This window comes from Protopterus annectens, chromosome 6.part0 (assembly GCF_019279795.1).
Source record: "Protopterus annectens isolate FY-2018-M chromosome 6.part0, PAN1.0, whole genome shotgun sequence".
Taxonomy (NCBI): Eukaryota; Metazoa; Chordata; order Ceratodontiformes; family Protopteridae; genus Protopterus; species Protopterus annectens.
Window position 1 is genome coordinate 1,899,047,843 of NC_056737.1, and position 14,219 is coordinate 1,899,062,061.

Below are 14,219 nucleotides of genomic sequence, written 5' to 3' on the forward strand. Positions count from 1 at the left end.
AAACAATACTACATTGATAATTATAGCTTTAATGCATCATGCCTGCTCAGCTACACCTTCAAGGATATCATTACACTTTACTGCTGACAACATGCTACACATTAAAACATTGCTATAGTGTAATAAAGTTACCCTGTGCATCAGCACCATGTTAGCCTGTTCCTGCATCAATGTTACAGATGACAGGAGGTGGCACAGGTTTCATCGTATGCACAGGGTGTGTTGTTGGTTTGCCAGAGGCCTACATTGAGCCATACAATCGACATGTGTGTGTGAGGGCCAAGAGTACTGTTATGGGCCAATGTAGATGTAATGTGTGCGGGTATGTGTTTGCCCTAGGTGTCTGGTTTATGTGTTTGTGAATGCATGCACACAGTTCCACCATGTGGCTGCCATATACGGGGATTTGTGGGACAGCTACAGACTGCACCTGGCAGGCTTTACAGATCACTGTCTCTGGCCATGGATACGGGACCTGTGCCTGGCAGGGGTGTTACAGACAGTATCAGGTACTAATCCAGACTGGGTACTATCCTCAGAGGTTGACATATGTCCAGTGGATCCAGGTCCCTGCTGGGACTGGCCAGAGCCATGTGCACGGGGTCTTCTAGGACAGTCTATGGACAGCCCCCCCCCCAACATTGCTGTGGCTGGTACTGGCACTACGGGAGTGACTGTGACTTGATGGACATCCACGGCTACTGCCAGCTGATGATGTTGCTGGCATACGTCCACATCGATGTCTCAACCGTCCCACATTGTCCTGACACATGGACATGACATTGTGGAGGACGTCTAATGTCTCACCCCAACGTCTATCATTGACCTCAGTGTAATTACATATGGCACCTGCTAGGTCATTGATACTGTCATTTACAGAGGTGTTATGAGCCCTCTGTGCTCTTAGTCCCTGTCTGGTGCACCGCTCCATACGTGCCTGTGCCTCCATGACAGCCTGGAACATGTGTGCGATTGTAAGAGTTGTGGCACGTCTGCCAGGGGCATGATGACCAGCAGTGCTCTGACGAGAACCCCTGGGCTTCTGCCTATGTGGTACCATTCCAGACATCTAGCTATGGCTGCTGTGTCTTGATGCATGTGCCATAGATAACACACTGTCCTGGCCAGTGCCGACTGTACACTGTCCCTCTGTTAAGGGCATTGGTGATGATGGATGTACAGGCAGTATGACTGTGTGCATGGATGGGGTGGAGACTTGTGTACTGTCAATTGGTGGCCCAACAACAGACCCTGACAAACCTGCTTGTGCCTCAACACACCTATCCTCATTATCACTATCTGTGTCAGTGACATCAGGTTCCCTGCTGCACTGAACCAGCCCCACCTCAGCACCTGTGAGAGGAAAACAGGAAACACACTTTAAGACCTGTACATGATGTCAGACCACATGCACACATGCACATGCACACGCACATGCACATGCACATGCACACATGCAAACATGCACATGCACACATGCACACATGCACACACACAAATACACTCCTCACTAAAGCAGACACACACACACACACACACACACACACACACACACACACCACCAGCAATCTCAGAACATACTCAATAGCAGTTGATGGTGGGGTACAGTATCACAAGCAAAACAGTCATATCACACATGTCAGCATGCAGGACATGTGTTGCTCAACAGCATGCAGTGCAAGTGCAGACAGTGCTTGTTACTAACAGTATACATGGCTTTGACGCATGTGTTTTGTTGTTTGGTGATTGGCCTCCCCCTGGAACGCAATGCATACATGGACACAACATTGCTGTGCAAGTATTCAAAACTCTGTAATGTACTGTGCACCATCACTCACAGGTCTACATACCATGGCTGGATGTGTATCTGTGTGTCACATAGATATCTAATTCTGATTAGAGCCTCTGTGTCTTTAGCAAATAATTGTGGACACAGTTTTAGCTCATGCATGTGTATACACACAAGATCAGTGGTGCATGTATAACTGATGGAATACCATTGGTCCACATACCCAATGTACAGTAGTTATGGTGAGTGTAGATCATATTGTGGACATGCCAGTGTCATCCATGACATGACATGTTAAAACACAACTGCAAATTTAAACATCACACATACCCAATGTGTGTCATATGACCTAGCCACTCAATAGCATTACAAGACATATATGTGTCAGTTGTGCAAATGGTGATTGGTATGCATATTGTTTACAGGTGCATATGTTTGAACACACACAACATTGAGGTGTATAGCAATGCAAGCAATGTGTAGTACTGTGGTTACAATAACTGGATGGGGTGTAGTACCATACATCATCATCATGAAGCATTATGTGGTCACTCAAGGCTACAAATGTGTCCCAAACCAGCACCTATCATGATGTACCGGAACTGCACTACCATGGCTACATTCACCATTTCACAACCAGTTGTTACATGGGTTTGTAAGGAGACCAATAAGAAGAATTCCCTAACATGAATGTGTTGTGTGTTGCAGAGTGTTTCACTGCCCCATGATAGGCCTCTACCCCTCAGGTATATTATGTGTGCTGTGTGGATGACATTTGGGATACTGGAGTGTGACTTTACAGAGGTTTTGTGAATCCTTCATGTGTAGCATGTTAACATGTTCTGTGTATGACATAGTTGTGTATGTTATGTGCATGTTGTGTATCAACTCTGCCTATCCAGTGGTCAATACAGTGTAGCCACATTTGTTTGAGATGGTTTGTGTATTGCATGTGTTTAAGGCAGCTAATCACATTAGTGAGATGTGTGGTCTCACAGCAAACATGCACAGCATGCATTATGGGTAGGTGTGTTACATGTGTACATGGCCTACACCTTAACTATGACATGCACTTTTTATTTGCAATAATAAATGTAGAACACACTCACCAGCATCTGTCCACTGCCTTGCTGTCACACCAGAGGGACCTACATAGATATGAGACAGTTTGTCAGTGGCGACAACTGTGGCATTGATACTGTGGGTTTGCAATCTTACAGTAGAACAGTTTACATTCACAGGCCTACAGATTATGTTCCAAATGATCAGTATTGCAAAACCACAGGCTCCTCATCTTCTAACTACACAGTACACATCTCACATATGCATGATCTACCAATAGAGGTAACAGTAGCCTACAGATATGCCAGGTTACCTGCATGTTCCATGTGTTCTTGCTGGGTGGCTCCAACCTCAATTATGGTAAATGTCTGCTGCTGTTGTTGTTGGGCAGGTACCACCAGGCTCAGGATCAGCTCCTCCACTCTGGTGAGGGGGGATGGATGTTAACCCCACCACCTGTTGCAAGCTGTTGTCTCTGTACATCAGAAGCACGCTGATGGACATGTCTAAGTAGATCACTGCAGCGGTGGCGTACCTGCTCATATATCTGGTTATGCAGACATACCTCATTTAGCCACTGGACAACATCTTGCCACATTGCAGTATGCTCCTGCTGGTCTTGGCTGGTTCTGGAGAATAGTAGGCTGTAGTGCTGAATCATACAGCTGGTAAGAATCTCATCTTCAGCACTACCGTAGCTAGGATTTATACGGTGTGCCATGATCCCTGGAAGACATAAAGAAAAGATATTTATGAGCAAGTCATATGGCACATTTAACATTATACAGTACAGATATCACTGAACTGCCATATATAGCAACCTATTAGCTGACTGAGATTAAACACTTTCACTACCACTTATCAGTGCTCACCCCACAACTGCTTGAAAGTGCCTGGCACGCTCTATATAATAAACCATGTTCTGCACAGCAACAAAATAAAATCATTATATAAGACTATACAAGAGTACCTGGCACACTGTATGCAACACAATGCACCACCTAGCCACAGCAGATATAGATCAAGCCAATGCATAAAGAAATATGTCATCCATCTCAATGTTTGTAAGGTCCAGTTACAATATTACCATTATACCACACAACTTCTTGATGGCAAACCCGTGGCCAAAATATGTGCACAATTGTGAATATAGGTGCCATACTGCTGTAGTAAACTATAAATGTTGCTAGATATGCAATTATATGTTGTAACACACATATGACAGAGGACATGTTACAGGCATACCCACACACACATCAGACCTAATTACAAGACACAAAGGTATGGCAACCCAGATAAGCTTTACGTGTGTACCATACAGTACTGTCTGTCAGTACTTACAAAACTTTAAGCTTGAGGAATGTAATCTGTGATGACTACAGGGACCACACAAAACAGTGGTTCCAAACAATGTGGACATACACCATACTTTGCTGTTTAGGCCCAGAGCTTCAAGTAGTACTACAGTACATACAGGATTTGAATTCAACATCAGTACCAATCAATAAGCATACATGTAGTGCGTTAACCTCCTATGACACACCCCAGTTAACAAGGGACTACATCAGACTGTATGCGATAGTGCTTTATCTGCCTAGCAACAGCATACACAGCTTTTGCTGGGATCAAAGCAAGGACCTGTAATACCATGACAGAAACAGTTTCCCACTAAGCTATCCCACAAATACACATCTTTGACATATTCACCAACACATTGACCATCACACTCAGTCAACTTTACATAGAATCTATTGCAACAAGTAGATGTGGGTGTGTATGAGTATATATGCCTCTCTGTGTGTGTGTGTGTATATATATATATATATATATATATATATATATATATATATATATATATATATATATACACATCCATTGGTGTACATATACACATACATATAGGCACATATACAGTCCACCTTTCATGGTGGGAATATCAATTATACAAAGGATGTGAGGTATACAGTAATGTAATAATATTGCACATTCTTGTGAGAAATGCATTGAAAGTGTTCACAGCCCAGGTAGCTTTAGCAGGCCTCACTGGCTGCAACACTGCAAACTGAACAAAACACCCACAGTGTTTAACCACCGTATGTCATATACCAGCACTATATGCTGTCCTGTTTGTCACACACTAAAACCTATATACATATATGCACATAACAACCTTCACCAACATATATATGTCCACCCTTCACAAACAGTTGCAATATGTCCCTTGCTCTATGCACATATACAGATGTTAATATATATGACACATATATATCTCTCCGTATGTGTGTGCCATACACACACAAAGTCCACACTGTTGTAAGTCCCTGGACCTCACAGCTGAACTGTTGGGCCTTGCTGCAACATGAACAGGTGTCACATGTGAACACACATTAACATTAGAGGGGGTATATATAGCTCCAAATGCTAGATTAGCATATTAGCCTGGTACAGCAGTTGTCAATGCTGCTACACTTTAATATGACTATCATGCATGTGTTACTCTGTCACACCCATGTTTATATAAATATTTGGGCTAATCCCCCAAACAGCCATTGGCCACACTACTGTAGAGAACACAGACAGCATGGATCAGATGTTTGACATTTAATGCTGAGCTACACATTTCACAGTTATGTCCCACTGCCCACAGGTACACACTGAATTGTCCATGGCAGTAGTTTAGCAGGACATCTGTGCATAGATATGTACTGCTGCCACATATGAATGGTTCACATTATGTAGAGTACTCTTCAAAAACATCTACTACATGTCAGTAAATACATATCTGTTACATACCTTTCCTTTGTATGAGTTGTTATTATTTCTTTTTCTTTTTCCTTTTGCTTTTCACTGTCTCTCTCTCTCTCTCTCTCTCTGTCTGTCTCTCTCTGTCAGTCTCTGCAATAGAGTGATTGAGTTTGTTGGCAGCAATTACAGCCTGCTTTTATAGGTATTTGCACCTGTGCATGTGATGGCCTCTGCACCAATTGGTGGCCACCATTTGCTAATTGCATGCAGCCTGCTGTGTGGTAATTGCAGTAATCACTGTCACAGCAACCCAATGCTATAAATTGCTAACTCAGGTAGGCATGGCCCTTTCAGCTTTCCAAGATGGGGATTATGCTTGTTTGCTGTGGACATCATTGTTTAAGGCAGAATGTTGGTATAGTTCTTATGTCTAAAGCCAGAGGTGTAACCAGTGATTTAAATGTTGTACTCAGACCTGAATGTTGCTGCTTCCAGTACACACTTGTCAGTGTAGAATTGTACTCACTCCTCAAAATGCTAACCCAAGATACATGGGAGTATGTACTTTCTTTTCTAATTGTACAATTAACTGCCATACAAAACTAGTTATTGAGATGTATTCCTTTGGCACATGAATTGTTTGTGAACTGCTATACTGTGAATATTAATTTACTCACTTCTGAACAGTTTGTGCTTTTTTCGTGTTGACATTAGCACAGGTTGCTCAAGAAAACTGGACAAATTTCAGTACTGAGTATGCCTACCTACATCCTTGGTAGACCCTGAACACACAGGTATATTCTACATTTGGGTAGGGGTGCAGAAGTACAGAGAGCATTATGTATTATTGTGTGAATTTTATCTTGCTGGACTTAAAGGGTTGCTGTGTACCTGTTAGTTTATCAAGGCAAGTGGTCTGTCTGCGTAGCTCCCAACTGTGGACCTATCCACATGGTAGCCAGAGGTTAGCCTGTTATTCTTTGTCAGTGCACCACACAGGTCTTTTCAGCACTGGAACAATGGCATTGTTACAGTTGGTTGCTACCAGTACATGGCTACATCCTTTGGTATTTCAGTGTTGTACTCCTACATAAGAGTATGCTTCTGGAACTCCTTCCAAAGCTATTTGCACAGTGTGTAACAGCAGAAAAGCTGATATGCCTGTGTGTTTCTGCCTCTGCCAGGCCTCTCAAACACTCAGGTACATATTTGAACAGACTCAGGGAAAAGTAGGCAAAAGTGAGGTACACCTTTAAAATATTAGTGCCACTAAGTTGAGACTTTGAGAGAACCAGAGCATATGGATTAATACACCTTTTCTGAAGTACAAGCAGTATCTAACTCTTACTTATTGTCATTATTCATTAAGTGTAATTCACCACCTTTCTGGCCAACATCAGTACTTTTCAGAGGGATTCAGAGGGACACAGCTAAAATTTGTTTAAAAATCAGGAACATCCCTGAAAATTAGGCATAGTTGGGAGGTATGGCTTCTGCCCTAATCAGATATGCCAGTGTTTGTCCTGCTATGATACTGTGTGGGGGTTGTAAAGTGCTGCTGTAACATTATTTCCTGCTAGAATGGCTGCTTCTCTTATCACAGTCATTTAATGCAATTCCACAACAACTGCTGGTAAAGATCCACAGAGCAAGTTGTGTGTTATGGCATTCCTATTTTTCCTTTACATTCAGTCACTCTGATGCATGATATATTTATTTCAGCACCAACTTGTTGTATATCTAACGTGGCTTAGTGGTACTTCATGCAGTGTAGTGTGTACAAGGTCCCAGATTTGAGACTGACAGAGGTGTTTTATTTTGCTGCTGAGCAGAACAAGGGCCCTCACGTACAGAGTGACTAAGGCAATTTTAAGCAGTTGTAAGCGAGTTTGTGTGGGTTTGCACGATGCTTAGCAATGCTTAGCTAAGCGCACAGAAGCGCACACTTGCGCAAACCCGCTAACTACTGCTTAAAAGTGCTTAATCCCTCTAACCCCTGCGCTCATTTCTTTGAAAGAAAAGAAAATGGGGAGATGGGAAAGTGGTGAAAAAGGGGCACAAAGAGGAAAAGACAGTAGGAAAAACAGCTCGGGATGTGCAGGACAGGTGTAGGGAAGGTCCATAGCTGCCCATTTCTTTAACAGCAACAGCTGTCCATATGCAATAAATTTGGAGGGAAATATGAAACCTTCCACCCCTGAGAGAGGGGTGAGGACAACAAAGTATGTTGTACTGCCAATTAAATTACATTTTATGTATCCACCGGACATGTGTGCAAAATGGGCAGCTATGTATGGGGCATATTTTTTTTGGGACTAGATTGCCCTTTTTTTTTTTCAGGTGAGAGTGGAATGTGGGGTAGGAGAAGTAGGTATATTTGGGGAGGTAGGTTGTGGAGGTAAACAGACAAGACAAACAAGACACATACAGGGGTGAAATATGACACGTGGTGGGTGAACACCATTGACGGGGAAGGATGTTTGGAAATCACAAGCCCATGAGCCCACAGATGGCAACAGTGGAACTGAGATCCCCACCCATGGGCAGTCACCACTGCACCTTCACAGCCCAGAGGGTGGCTGTGCTGGGGGATGCGTAGGAGGGACAGGCTCACCGGTGAGTCACGCCACTTGTGCCTCAAGCTGGCGTAGAGGATCAGCGACAGAACGCTCGATCTCTCTATGCACCACAGCCCGGACCGTTCGGAGGGTGAGAGGTGGCCCTCATCCATCCACACTTGCACGGGGAGATGAGCCCCATCCCTTGCAGTGCTTCCACCCGAAGGTGGCACAGGGCCAATGGAGGAGGAGGTCCCAGGCTGGGCACCAGACCTGCTGGTGCCAGGTGCCATTGCCAGCTGAGGTGGGACAGGTGGGTCCGCTGGGACCGGCCTTCCCATAAGTTCTATGTTTTGGAGGATTTAATGAAAATATGGGTTAGTAACAAGTCAACAGCATTCCCAATTAGTTATAACTGCATGCAGAAGTATTCCCATTAACACAACACACCAGAGTTCCAACAGTTGAACAGCAAGCATAACACATGCATATATAGAACAGTGGACATTACAACAGCATGCAGGTTTAATTGATGGCAACAGCCCACCAGTATTGTGGTATATGAACAGGGCACATGCATCGAAATAAATGCAGATATTTATAAACCAATAGGACATATGTCCCAACAAATGTTTTGAGATTAGACATACCCATTGAGGTGTGGAATTGCATTTGTTATGCACATACAGTAGGGTGGAAAAAGATAGCTCCATTAACAACTTATATATCCGTCTAGTTTACACTACATTCCTATTAACTGCAGTTATATGTCCCCTACATGTATTATTACACTACCCAATTGTCCTTAAATTATGTAATGGGTTTTGCTAGATCTTTATATACATGAGCTGTATCTGACATACAAACTGTCCGGGATGCAGATGTTACTGCTACATATTTTGTGAGTTGCTCAGACACACTACTGCTGAGATGGTACACTGACAGCTCTACTTTCCTATAATTATCTACATATGTTCAGGTGAAATTATCAGTTATATGTTAACAGCTCCCTACATTTCTGGCAGCACACTGACATTTCTGGGGAACACAATACCAAGCTACTCATGTGACAGATTAACCTGTACATGCTGGGCATGAACCAACAGTTGAGGACTGTAAATAAGCTTAAAAGCTACTGGCACTCCCTTCATCCACTTTATATGGGCCTACCCAAGTGTGGGTTAACAGCGCTTAATACAGCAGTACTATTTCTATAATGCAAGAGTACAGCGACATATCAAAGAAAATGACACAAACACACTCCAGGAATTATACCTTTATTAAAGACTTAAAACACTTTTCTAGAGGCTCTCTCATTTATTTATATAACAGTACATGCAGAATAATTATTAAAGAATTATTATACCTTTATTTATTGGGTTAAAACACTTTTTTTCAGGCTCTCTCATTTATTTTATATAACAGTACTTGCAGAATAATTACTAACCTGCCTGGTGGTGCAGCCTTAACAGCCTATCTGCATAGGCTTGCTGGTTCACAGCTCGGACACCTGCAGCTGTGAAGTAAATGAAGTGATATTGAGACATACCTATCCATAGTATAGACTAGACTAGCAATTCTTACATACTTAATTCCATGGCTACTTACTCAGTAGTGGGGCATTTTCCATCCCACGGGCCTCCTGGATCCACTGGTCCAGTTGATCCTCCTTGCATCTCTTCAGGTCTGTGTGGTGGTGTCTGACCTGCTCACCAGTCTGAAGGACACCTGTGGCACTGGTGAGTTCATGAGCTAGACGGTTCCAGGCTTCCGCTTTGTATTGGGTGCCCTGGTACTGGCTCCGCAGCAGTCTATCCTCATGATTATGGACAAGGAGCCAAACCATTACTTTTGACTCCTCAATGCCCCAACATTGCGCTCGAAATTGAAAGCCCTCTCCAGCACTGGACATGCTGCCTGCAGCTGGGAGCTACAACCAGTTATGGCAAGTATTCCCACCTATGGAGCTTAAATGTGCCTCATTTCCCTCACTTATTTGTGATTGGCCAGTTTTGAAAAAACTCAGCTGAAGGCACACCTGCTTAGCAATGGGTAAACTTCCATTGATATGTATGTGTGTGTTGAAAGTGCATGGTTGTGAAATGCTGTCATGGCTTAGTGGTTCAGTGCTGTGATTATGGTGTGCAGTATCCCGGGTTCGAGCCCTGTCATTGCTTTTTATTTTACTACTGGCCAGACCAGCTAGGAGGTGTGGCTGTGTTTAGCTGACTTTGCTCAACTTTGCCCGACATTGCGCTAAGTTGCTCTACATTGCTCAACGTTGCCGGCGTTGTGCTGGTTAGTGCGGAGTGCAACTCTGAGCAAACATGATCTGTTTGCGCTAGTTGGCACGATGCGCAGCTACGTGCAAAGCCATTGCGCTAGTTAACGCAGTGCTCAGCTACGAGCAATTACATTTAAATATGCTTAATACTGGTAAACGTTGCTTAGCAGTGCTTCATATTGCTTAAGATACGTTACTTATGCATCCATCAGTATGCATAACCATTTCACCTTCTTATATATATATATATATATATATATATATATATATATATATATATATATATAAAATTTGTTCACTACTACATAGGCCATTTCAATGCTTTTTACAAAAATTTAAATGATAAATGTCAGGAATTATTTTTATATACAGATTTCCAACAGAAAATAGAAGGGGGAGTGGTGGGACTCGAACTGGGAATGCCTCCTCTTTGGGCGAATGCTCTAACACTACGTTATCGCTACTTTGTTTTCTTTGCATATAAGTTTCTTATTATCCTCTTCGGTGTCTAAACTGCTAGCTGTAGCTAAGCAATGGGCAAACCCACGCAAATATAGGCAGCTATATCGGAAATAATAAAAAAAAAAAAATTTTTACATTTTATAATTGTGCAGGGGTTTAGAATGTGGGGGAGTGTAGTGTTGGGTATGTACACATTTGAGCGCACTCGCTCATGTAAGTAGACATTTCCCGAGTGTCAGACTTGCAGGGGCATGGATTTTTGGACTGCTTGGCAGTCCGACATGCCCACTACACTCGTGCACACTCCGTGTTAGCCTTAGAGTTGAGGCAGCGCACCCTCATTAATATGCATGGCGCGCTGCCGTCTTACTCTTAGACTGGCTCTTCTGTGTAAGACTAGTCTAGTCTTACACAGAGGATTAGTGAATCCTGGGGTAAGTCATTGTAAAATATTTGTCAGAGGAAAAACAGGGACATAGGCAAAATAAAATAATAAATAAATAGAATCAGAAACAAATATGGCACAATCATCTCTTATATGGATGTAAGACTTTAATGATAGTGATGTAGAAAGACGTGGTAGGGCTAGACAACACTCTCAATAATTAATTAAAAGTCATATTTGATATTCTGCTATCTCCACAGATGGCACCTGATTTTAAAATTAAAAAGCATGCCCTCCATTTTATGACCATTTATTTATTTATTATATTTATTGATTCTGGATGATCAGGAAAGTCAGCCTTGGTAGGTGCCCATTTTTAGCAGAAGCCCAGAAAGAAAAGCTCCAAAGTATTACAAAAACATTTTAAGAACAATAATTTTACAATCTCCAAAATAATACACCTACAGTTTAAATAAGTATACCAAATTAGACATAATGTAAAAACATTGGTTAGGAATAGATACAATTTATATGACAATTATTTAATTTTTAAAAAAGTTTTAGTCTGTTTATAAAAAAAATGAAAGGTAAGTTAGTATAATACAAACAGGAGCTGAATGGCTATGTCATATTTAGAAAGAGAGTCAGAGGAGAGAAATTTATTGAAGTAAAGAAGTGAGTAAAGAATGGACAGTAAGAAGGTATAATGTATGAATAGGTACTTATTCATATTTAGGGATATAGTTTATCCTGGTGATGAGCAAAAACAGAGCCAGACTTAATCTAGGAAGTCTTTCATAATGGTTTTAAAGCACTGGAGGCAGAGTATTCACCTGATGGATACAGGTACAGAGCTCCAGACCTTAGCAACATGGTATGAGTACAGATCATGCCCAGCAGATTTGATAGGCTTCTGGACAGAGAGTAGCTTTTGGTTATTGCATTGTAATGACTGATTTGGAACATAGTTGTACAGAATGATATTTAGTGCTGGACAGTCAGATAGAAGATGGATAATTTCATAGGTGATATGAAGCTGTGCATATGCTAGTTGATAGAGTAGTTTTGACCAATTTATGCTTTTTAGTGCTACAGAGTAGTGGGTTCTGAATGGAGTATTTGCTGCAAATTAAGCCACTTTATTAGAACATTGTTCAAGTTTTGATTTTTGTGGTATCTGGAAGTAAATAAGGAGGAGAATCACCATAAAATAGTGACACAGAGGTAAATAGTTGCAACTGTAGTTTTAATTGTGTTGGTGGGAAGTTTTTCTGGCTCTGTAAAATGTTCCTTGTTTTGGCGAATTTTTATGCAATTACTGTATATGCAGGTCAAATTTAAGATTATTATCCACTATCATTCCTGATAATCTGCTATAAGAACTGACTTCAGTGATTGTATTATTAAGAGAGAGGATTTTCAATTTTGTTTCTTTACAAGGAAGAGACTTGGGAAGAAAAAGCCTTTTTTGAGGGGGGGGGGGTTGAGCATAAGTTGTAAGTAGCTGTTAAAGCTCCCAGAGTAATTTTTTGGAGATATGACAGGCTGTCTGATGTGCATATCAATGTGGAGTCATCTGCCTGTTGTATTATCATGGCCTGTTGTGTGGATGTGTAGATGTCTGTGAGAATTTTAAAGTGGAGGGGACCAAAGATAAATCCATGTAGTACACCACTGGTGACTGGGAAACATGGAGAGAGGGTGGACTGTCATTTTACAGACTGATACCTATTGGGCAGGTAGCCTTTGTACGACAGAAGGATGGGCTGACGTAGACCAAATGAGGAAATTCTCAGTAGAATTTGCAGTAACAAACTGTATAGAAGGCTTTAGACAAATCTAGAAATTAGGAGGAGACTAGTTTGCCATTATCTCTAGCTTTATTGGCAGTATTCTATAAAAGTTAGAAGTTAGGTGTTTGTACTATGGGAAGAATGGAAGCTGTGCTCTGTAGGAGATAGGAGTTCATGCAGGAGATAGTTAAGCACTTGTTTTGAATACATTTTCAAGTATTTTGGAGAGAAGGATAAGATGCTATAGGTCTAAAGTTACTAGTGTCTGTTAAATTTTCTTCTTTGTGTACAGGGTAATGTGTCATGTTTTTTTCCAGAGAGACAGAGAGAGGGGGGGACTTGGGATTCTTGGATTGCCCTATTAATAAGAATTGAGACAGGAGAGTCAATGATGTTGGCTGCTAGTTTAAGGTAGTCACTTGGAAGGTCATCAGTCAAAGTAAAGAATGGCATGAGTTTGTTTAAGAGTAGATTTATATAGGATGTGGGCAGAAGTTTGAATGTGAAAGTGGATGTGGTGATATGTGGCTGTTGGATAGAGTTGGGATTTGATATTGGGGAATCATTGGTTAGGGACACTACTATCTGTGAAATAGAAGGTGAATTCTATTACAGTTTTGAATGGTAAGTTATTGGGAGAGGGGTTAGGGTTGAATTTTTGGAAGGATGTAAAATCTCTTTAATGCTGACCAGAATTTTTTAGGGTTGTGTTTACTAGTGCTCTGTAAATTGTTATGGAATAGTTATTTGTCTTCATTTAGTTGCTTTTTAGTACTGTTGTGGAGCATTCTGAAGTTTCCAAGATATTGTGGTGTTTTGTACTTTTGCCACTTTCCACACTTTTTCTTTATCCTACGTTAACAATCTACTCCTTTTGGATAGCCAAATCATGTTATTTGTTTTTGTTTCTTCCTTCTAGGATGTACAAGGCTATAAGGATTATTATGAAATTTATTCACAAGCATTATCTAAGGGGAGAATGTTTTAGAAGTTCCAGTTAATAGATGGTAGGGTAGTAATGAATATTTCTGGGTTAAACTTAGACAGGCAATGCATTGTTGTATAAACATGCTGTTTAAGTGGATGAGCAAGATGTTTGGTCATATAGATTGGGAGATGATCACTGAGACAGTCAGACATT